We start from the raw sequence: 10,564 nt of genomic DNA on the forward strand, positions 1-10,564 counted from the left end.
CAAATTTGGAGGGGTTAGCCTCCCCTCCTTATGTCTTGCTCACTAGCCTAGTTGGTGCCATATTTTAGCATATTAATCTAGCTATTTTTAGCTTTATTCCAGCATGTTTTAGGACTGCTTTGAACCTATTTTAGCACTATTTTGAGCTATTAGTTGCATTTAAGCTTTATTTTGCATGCTTCTAGTGTTATAGTCCTCATAAGTTTGATGTTTTAGGTCTTAGACATCATTTATTTGAGTTGATAGCACTTATTTTGGGCTTCTCATACTTCATTTCAGCACTAATAATCTCTGCAACCTCCCTTCATTCTTGGTTTTTTTTTTTATTATTATTTTGCTTTGAAAGTGGTTTCAAGTCACTTGCTTGCCCAAGTATGAAATTGAGGTTTCATACTTAATGGTTTAATCCCTTAGGGGGTTCATTACCAACGGTATGATGCTTCTTTCATTCCCAAAGCAACTTGTGTTTTGAGCCCTCTTTCCATTAGAGGACTTTAATTCACCATTGGACTTAATTGAATTAAGGAATGGTTGGCAAACTAAAATGGAGTAACTTGGAATTAAAAGTGAGAAAGATAATAATTTGGTTGTGTTCAATAGGACGTTAATTGAACACATAGAAGCTTGAACCATTTCATACTTGCTAGTGATGAAATGATTCAAGTCTCTAAGGTCATCACTTCTCTTAATCTTTCATGATAGGGAGGTGGTTTTACGAGTCTTGTTTTGTTGCATTTATTGATCTTGCACACTTGGTTTCACAAGCCATCATGCAATGAAATTGCATCCATTGACGGTTTGTGAACCGAACTTGTCACTCCATGGATTTGTTCATGAAAAGGAGGAGTGAGTTATGCAGACAAACCCTAAAAATGCCCTGTATATGCTCTGCTTGTCCTCTGTTGTAGCAAGATGACTCTATCTGATAGTGGCCGGCAGGCCACTTTCCATGGTCGGCAGACCCCCTTTCATGGCCGGTCGACCATCACTAGTGGCCGGCAGCCATCACCAGTGACGGGCCGGCCACTGATGAAAATTTGGCAGTATGTTGGTAAGGTGGAGCAGAGTTGTTCTGGAAGTGGGTAGCAATGTTGGAGTTCAATTGTGCAGGCAGAGGCATTCAGAAGCAAAACAGTGGTGTTTTTGGGTATAAACCGTGCATGCGCATGAACATCTGTCATTTCCCGAGGCGGAGTAGTTAATTGTTTAATTTAATTATTAATTGCTCTTGTGTTGTAATTATTTAATTAGTTAGTTAACTAGTTATTCAAATGTCTAGTTATTCATTTGGTTTTGTAATAATTAGCTTAAATAGCATTAGCTTAGCTTAGTTAGCTAATTTATTTATTCGGACTCTCCTTCGTGAGAGCATAATGTTGTAATAATGTGTATGTCTTCCAACTCTACGTCTTTCTCCCTTTTATTTACTAGCTTATGATGTTTAGTTTAGGGCATCACGTTTTGTTTAGCATACTTCATGTTTGCATCCATTCATATTGCATGCACCGAGGCTCGGTTCATTATTCAAACTACATTGTCGTTTCAATATTTCTTTGAATACGTGCTTAAACCGCATGCTATTTAATCGATTCACATATGCCACGCTTATTAGCCGAGCCTAGTAATTGCATATCGCATGTGTTGCATTAGCCATTTTGTATAAGTTAGGAATCATGCATTTTTTCTAACTCTTTTGGTTATTTTGGCTTGGAGTACTAGGTGAGCGTTTACTGGCTTTAGCATATCGCATGCATGTGATTGTTGCCATATCTAGCATGCTTGCCATGAGGCTAGTTGCTTAATTGATAAACTACTTGAATGCCTGTGGATAAAGGCTTATTGCTTGAGTTCGAATAATTTAAGTAGTGTTAATATGAGATCACTTTTTCAAGTAATATATATTTCAAAACAATTTGCAAAATAAACATGACTCGAAATGTTCCAATTCTTGTAAATTAGTCTATACTTGTGTGTGTGCGCATCACATAGTAAATGCTAGCTTAATAAACCGGAACAAGAGGGTATAATGTTTATAAGATTCATATCATGATTAGTAGAGGCCGATCTTTGATCGGGCGAGCGGGAGTGCTCAAATGTATTCATGACCTTCCCCTCTCGTACCTAAGTTCCCGAGCCGAGACAATCTTGGTGATGACGGACATGTGGCCTTTGGCACGAGTCATGGGTTTCCGAAATTTCCCAAAAATATTTAGATGGCGACTCGGTATCTAGCAAAGCAGTCCATTTTTGGCAATTTGATTCAAAATCGATTTTCCAAAAGATTTACCGGATTTGGACTCTTTGGTGTTTATCTGTTTCACATTGCACTTGTGAGATTAGATTCATAACCGTGGGAGTCCAAGCTGTGGGGCCTATATTTCCAACTTTTGAAAGGGGCCGCGAAAGAGGTGAGATACAATCCCCTGTATGCATCCAGGAAACTCATTCTTCCATGCCCTGATATAGCATCAACTAGCTAATCAATCTTTTGCAGAGAGAAGCAATCCTTCAGGCAAGCCTTGTTCAGGCTTGTGAAGTCCACACAGACTCTCCATTTACCATTCTTCTTCTTTACCACCACCATGTTGGATAGCTAAGTGGGGTAATCCATTTCTCGGATTGCTTGTGCCTCTAGCAGCTTCTTCCCTTCTTCTTCGACTGCCTGTACATGGACCAAAGTTGGTCTTTTTGCTCTTTGAATCACAAGCTCAGCCAACCTGTCCACGTTAAGTCTGTGACATGTGACCTCAGGGCTAATCCCCGGCATCTCATACGGTGTCCATGAGAACACCTCTATATTCTCTCAGAAAATTCTCCATTTTTCTTTTCTCTTCCTTGACCAAGATAGAGCCAAGGGTGAAGAATCGTTTATCATCGCCTTCCTGTACCAAAACCTTTTTCAAAGGTTCTTCGCTCTTGTCGGCAAGCTCTTTGCCGATGCCATCCAAGATCTCCCGGTCTTCGTCTTCAATCTCTGATTTCTTTGTTTCTCTCACATTGCAAGTGTACTTCATTGTTGTCATGGAGCAATTTTTCTCCTGCACTTGGTCTCCCCTGACTTCTTCAATCCTTTGCTCAGTTGGGAATCGTAATTGTCGGTGCAACGTTGAAGGAACATCCCTCATTGTGTGTAGCCATAGTCTTCCCAGAATGCCACTGAATGGGAAGGGGGTGTCTATCACTGTAAACTCCGTTGTTATTTTCTTGGTCCCTGCCTACACCTCCAAACTTGTGGTTCCTAGCGGCCATGCCGGCATCCCATCGAATCCAACCATAGGGCTATCGGATTGCTTTAAATCATCCTTATGAAGGTTGAGCTCCTTGTAACGTCTGACATACGTGATGTTACAAAAGTTACCTTGATCGATCAAGATGTGCCTCACCTGGCAGTCTCCAATCCTCAATGTCACCACCATGGCATCATTATGTAGATGTTGAACCATATCCAAGTCTTTTTCAGTGAAGGATGTCATCGATCCCTGATATCCACTTGTCCGAGGCTGCTTCTACTCGACCTAGTAGACATGCTGCAGATGTCTTACCCTCTGAGTCTCCCCTTGAACTTCACTCTCGTTGACCTTCGAGTGAATCATGTTGATTACCCATGGTTCTTCTACCTACTGCGGTGGTGGTGACTGTGGCCGTGGCCGTGGTGGTGCTATCAATGCCTGGGCTAGCTTTACCTATTCTTTTCTAGTTTTTGCTTCATCAATTAGGTCTCTCAGGTGTCCCTGTCTGACCAAATCCTCCAAGTGCGACTTCAAAGCCCGACACCCTTGAGTCATGTGCCCACTTTCTTCATGGTAGGCGCAATGCTTCCCAGTGCTTCTATCCAAGTATTCACCTAGGACCTTCTGTGGTGCTCTGTAGTATGGTTGGTTCCTAATTCTCTTCGAAATCTTGTAAATAGGAATCTTAAAGACTATATTGACTGCTTGCATTTCCTTTAAACCTACCTGCGGCTTGTCGATGCCAGTGTTTCCTCGGCCATGTTTGGACGAGATGTTCATCTTCTCTTGTTTCATTGTGCTCGCCTTTTTTCTTTTTTGTCTTCCTCTGCTCTGGCATACTTCTCGATCCGTGCCATGAGCTCTTCAATGTTCTTTGGTAGAGTCTTCGCAAGTGACTGCCGAAGTGGGCAATTGTCATCATGGCCGTTCTTGAAAGAAACAACTGCAAGTTCTGTGTTACAAGCCGGGATCCAGTTATAAACCTCGCAGTACATCTTGGTGTAAGCCCTGAGGCTTTCACCATCCCTAATCTTTAGAGCCAATAGGGAGTCTACCCTCAATGACTGCGACTTGTTTGTAATAAACCTGACCATAAACATCTCGGCCTGACCTTCCCAATTCTTTACACTTCTTTTTGGCAGTTTATGGAACTAATCAGACGCAATTTCCCTAAACGACGATGGGAATACTTTGCACAGTAGCTACTCGTTCTCGCTCCACAAAGCCATTGAATTTAAATATAAACCAACATGAAAGTTTGGATCAGACTTACTGTCATAAATCTAGAACCTCGGCATATTGAACCTCTTCGGCGCTTCAAATGCATCCAATTCCACAGAGAATGGCGTCGTTAGCTAGACGTTGGATGTGATCTTGGCATCGTGTCTCTTCCTCTGGAGGTAGTCTCTCAAGTCCTCCTTCGTTCGTCCAGGAGCTCAACTGTTGGTTGACTTCAGCCTTTTTGTGTGCTGCTCCTTGTGTTAGGGTGCATTCTTTTGGACTTCTCTACGTCCTTCATTTCATCAAAATAGAGACCCTACCCGTGGACCTGCCAACATCTTCTGACATAGGTCCCTTTGGTATGTGGTGTCCTTTGAGACTCCTCTCACCTTAACTCTGTCAGCCCGGCATCTCGCGATTGCCGATGTGAATTTCCCTATCCCTTGCCATGTTATAGGACAACTGGCATTATCTTCTGCCCTTCTCTCGGGACACTAGCTTTGGCTGTGGGTGCCGGCGTGTCTTGTAAAGGAAATGCTGGCTGTATCACATTGTTCTGCATCATGAAGTTGACCACTGTCAGCAGGTCTGTCAACTTGTTCGCCATGTCCTTTAGTTCCTCGTCTCTTCTCAGGCATCCATCTTTCCATTCTTGAAGATCGTTTTCATGGTAGTACTCATCTCGACTACCCTTCTTGTTCCTGTTTCGATCCTTAGCGGCATTGTTTGCCTTAGAGTCGGCTTTCTGTACTTCTTCGTTGTTGTTTCCTCCTCCAGTATTGGGATCCAAGTGTTCCTCCTTCTTGCTATGGATATCATTCCTCAATTCTCACTTCTTGTCCATTGTCAACCATCTATCTTTACTAAGTTCCCACAGACGGCACCAAATTGTAGGTGTTGATTGCCAACCTCACAACCAAATAGGGAACTTAGCTGGAGATCACGTGGCAGGATAGACTAAACCAACAACCTCCCAACAAGACAATGAGAATACTACGGTGGCTCATCCACCCAGAGGCACTCTGACGATCAAGTTAGTAGTCTTATCTCTCAAAATGTCACACAAGCACTAAACTTCACAAAATAAAGCATACCTTAGACCCATGTAGGTGCCTTTCTTTTATAGCCAATAGTGCCCAACTTCCCTAGAAGTCCACTTCATAAGACTCAAGCACAATGCTTATCTCGGACTCTCAGCAAGATAGGGATAAACTCCTCAAGAGCCTTGTCCTTATCCAGACTAAGTCCCCTTTGTTATCTAGGACTCTCGTCCTCTATCCAAATATCTTGGGATTTCGGTATTACTACACCGAACCCCGACAATGCTGCAACCACCTCGGCAACATGACTTGCCCACGTGACATTGAGGCCAACACCTCGGCTGAACTTCGGCCACGTGGCGTCATTCTCAAAATACTTCCCCATAGTTAACATCCATAATAAAAAAAAAATGAATAATATTTAAATTTGTATCAAAAAATTTGATAAAACAATTGAAACAAATATTGATGTCATATTGCGATGAAAAAGAGATTAAAATCTTTGGGTGAAGCATCAATAAATCCTAAAATGTAATCCTGTAACTGTTTAATCCTTTTTTTTTTTTTTTTGTTCTTATGAACCTAAAGGTTCCATTAAAGTGGAAACTACACAAAATGATAGTTACTTACACGTTTTGGTTTAATTTTTAGGGATAAAAGTGGATTTCTTCAAATATGAAATTACACATTTGGACAATCTACACTATAGAGGTTTTAGATTTTTCCTCATTCTGAAACAAATCTCACATTATGAATAAGAATGTAACACTCCAATAGCTTAACACTCTAATGTAACACACTAAAAAACTTCTTAGTATATTTTTTCCAAACATAACGACTTAACACTCCAAAAAAACTCTTAGTTCAATTTTTCCAAATGTAACACTCTAATGTAACATACCAAAAAAAACTCTTTGGTGTACTTTTCTTAAACGTAATACTCCAATATAACACACTCTAATATAACACACACACAAAAACATTAAAAAACTTCTTAGTGTACTTTTCTCAAGCATAACACTCACAGTTTAAAATTATACATTTACCCAAAACTTATTAAGAAATTTTTGTAATCATTTTAGAATGGTTTGAAGAATCTCACATCCTTTTGGATTTGTTTGAAAAATCCCGTATACACTAAGGTGGTGTTTGTTTTGAAGGATTGAGTCATGGGATTAGACTAATAGTCCATCCGGACTAATAGTCCGTTGTTTGGTTTTCTAATTTTGATCTGGGCTATTACTCCCAAATGTGTTGGACTATTGTGTCCCACAGGGGGGAGAGGTGGGACACAAATGGGGAGATAAGAAGGGATATGGGACTAAGTGGTGAAATGACCATTTTGACCCTCCATTATTTAATTATGCATTATATTTTGTAAAATTCAATCAAATTTAAATGTCTCAATTTAAAAATAAAATAATTTTATTTAATTTTTATTGATATTTTATTTATTTAATTTTTTTAAATAATTTTTTATTGATGTTTTATTTTAAAATTGTGTTTATAATTTATTTAATTTCATTATTTAAATTTTAATAGATGCTTTATTTAATTTCATTATCTAATTATTATTATTTTTTAAAATAAATTTGTTTAAAATTTTAATTAAAAAATAACTTATATTTTTATTGATATTTATTTATTTAATTTAATTAAATAAATAACTTATATTTATTTAATTTTTATAAAATATATTTATTTAATTGTGTAAAAAATAAAATAAAATAATTTTTATTTAATCTAGCTAAAAATAATTAAAATATTAAAGATATATTTAATATTTCTATTACTTAGTAAATAATCGAAAAGAGTAAAATAGTCATTTGAGCATTTATCATTCTCTATAATATCACAAACAAGCATAGGATTCATATCCTATCCAACCAAATAGTCATTTCTTGATATCTAATCCCATGACTAAACAAACATGGGATACAAATCCAGTTCAACCAAATAATCCAGGGATAATGTATCCACTGGACTGTTAGTCTTGGGATACATTGTCCCCGGACTATTTGATTATTGGACTGGATTTGTATAATATATTTGTGTAGTCATGTTATTAGATGTCTGGATTGGACTATTCTATTGAATTCTATGTTTATTTAGTCGTGGGATTACATATTTGGGTTGAACTATTCTATTGAATTTGATGTGTATCTTATTTTATTTATTAAAAAGTTAAATAAATAGAACATCAATAAAAATTATATAAATTTATTTTAATTTTTAGTTGAGGTTTTCTAATTTTACTTGAATTTGAACTTTTCAATAAATTGAATTTTTAATTTTATTTTTAATAAAATAAATTGTATACATTGAACTTTTAATTTTATTTTTAATTAAATAAATTGAATAAATTAAATTTTTAAAGCGGGATTGTAATCCATTAGAGTGTTAATCTAATTTAATTTTTAGTTGAATTTTTAAATTTTATTTTACTCTATTAAGTATAATTAAAATAATAAAAATAAAAAATTGAGGGCCAAAAATGTCATTTTAACCTTTCAATCCGATGGAGTTATCCCACCTTTTTTTTTTTTTTTTTTAAATCTCACACCACTTCATGGGACACAATAATCCCACAAATAAGGAATTGATAATCTGGTTAAACTATTAGTCTAACTTATATTTTTTGAACCAAACGTCAGACTATCACATGTAATGGACATGGAATTCTATCCGACACTCTAATCCCTCCAAACAAACACCCCAAAGGGCATTATGGTCATTTCACATAAAGCACAAACAATTTAGGCCACGTTTGTTTGGCAAATTAGGTTGGATGAGATTATGAGTACCGTGCGATTGAGTGAGGGGATTAGTAATGTAGTGGTATTAGATCGGAGATATAAGATAAGGAATGCTTATTTGTACACCACTGGATTAGTAATACCATAGAAATTATTTTTGTTTGTTTTGCTATTTTTAAATGGGATTAATATGTGAAATTTCATAAATGCCCTACTTCAATTGACAATAAAATATGGGCAAACAAATGCATGAAGAACAAAATTGGGCAACTTAAAGGTTGAAATATATTCACCACTAAAAAATCTAGGCAAACAAAATCACCGATCATTGAACAAAATCTGGGCAAACAAATGCATGAAGAACAAATCACCATCTTCTGTGAGAGAGAGAGAGAGAGAGAGAACAATAATATTCACCACTACAAACATATATTCATTTATAACATAGTCCAGCAACATGTCCAAAATATATGAAACAGACTGTTTCCATACTTACAAAAAAGTGAGGCCTTTTATCTCACAGCTTGGAATATAAAAATTTCAGAACATACCAGTTAGTCCATAACAACCAGTGTTGTTGACAATTTCCATGTGAAATTATGCACTATATTGTGCTTTCCTAGGGGTCATTTGCTGAAGTTATATTACATAATCATTGAGGACCATCATACAACTAATTCAAAAGTAACCATCATACAGATAATATATTACATATTCAAAAGGACCATCATATAGCTACTTCCATACTCAAATAATAGACCCTTCCAACAACATACAAACCCACTCCATCTTGTCATCCTCCTCTAGACTGAAGAACAAATCAACGTGCTCATCATCTTTGACTATCATTGATGCTACCTTCAACCTTTGGCCAGTACTCATTGGTAGTTTCAAGAGTTCTGTATTGACCAACCTCCTTTGCTGGGATAGGTCATGTGAATACCCTATCCTGTGAGCTACCTCTGTCATCCTACGGTCAGTATTTTCAAAGAATGCTCCAAAAGTAACAGCCATCTTAGACAGTCCTTGGGAAATTCCCGCAGCAGGTCTGACTCGTTTTTTCCCAGCTTTAGACGAGTTAGGAGGGTTGGTTGTATTACCTGAAGGTGACATTGAATAGTCAATGTCAATTCATTAAACCAGAATTGTTCCACCGGGGACTCATCTCCTTTTTCTCCAACTGCTTCCTCATTCTCCATGGCTGCAACTGATTCAGTCGAACCTTCAGCTAACTCACCAGTGGCCCTATCCTTGCCAAACAGAATAAGCCAATCTTCATAATATAGAAATGGCTTATTTCTCATTCCTTTTGCATCCAGCACTCTCTGCACAAGTGAGTTTTAAACAATCACAATTCAAAGTTTATTAAGCAAAAACCAATAAATTCAACTTTAAAAAGTAAACAAATAGAAATTATTTATACCTTAACATAGTTTGACCAAACATCATCACTATCGACAAGAACCATCTTCTCATAATCATCCCAGCCAAAACCACTAGCATTCACCATATCATAAAGAGTGCTATATTGTTTCCTCCACAGCTTAATCTTTGATTCGATATGAGGAGAGGCTCGGAGATTGGTTCCAGGAAATGCTAGTAAGATTTTCTTCTCCCAGAAATTGTAGAAGCCTGGCCTAAATTGGTTATTATCACGCTTCCACTTAGGATCACTTAAGAATACATCCTTCATAGCCCCAATGATGAAATCCACCTCACGCTTATTCCACAACCTTCGAGTTGCTTTTGCATTATTCTTTGATTTTTTGGTACCTGTGTTATCCACACATACACGCATATCATAACATCAACATCTCTAATAAATAACGAAGCAACATAAGCAATATCTATTACAAATACCACAAGAAAATTTTTCAAATATTTCAATTACATGTCTTATATTAAACATCCAATAACAAGAAAAAAGTTTCACATAACAATATTTAACAAAATAATATTCATTACAAAAGGTTTCATTCAACAATATTTAACAAAAAAACATTTCTCCATTTGTAGGTTATTTCCCTGGCCTCTGCTTGCTTGCTATTCATTAAACATTTGGTTTGCCAAAGCAGTTCTCTAATCACTCCATTGATCAGATGTTTCTGCAGCATCAATGAATTCATCCCCTAATTCAGTTGGAGGAGGAATTAGGGGATCATGTTCTTCATCATCAAGTGGATCCACGAGCATTTCAAATTTTATAAGGTTGTGGAGAAGGCAACCTGCGGTAATAATGCGAAATTAATTCTTGATTGGAAAGTAAGAATAGGTCCTCAAAATTACCCACATCATTTTAAGTAACCCGAAACACCTC

This window comes from Camellia sinensis, chromosome 12 (genome assembly GCF_055761805.1).
Source record: "Camellia sinensis isolate YWXY chromosome 12, ASM5576180v1, whole genome shotgun sequence".
Lineage (NCBI taxonomy): Eukaryota > Viridiplantae > Streptophyta > Magnoliopsida > Ericales > Theaceae > Camellia > Camellia sinensis.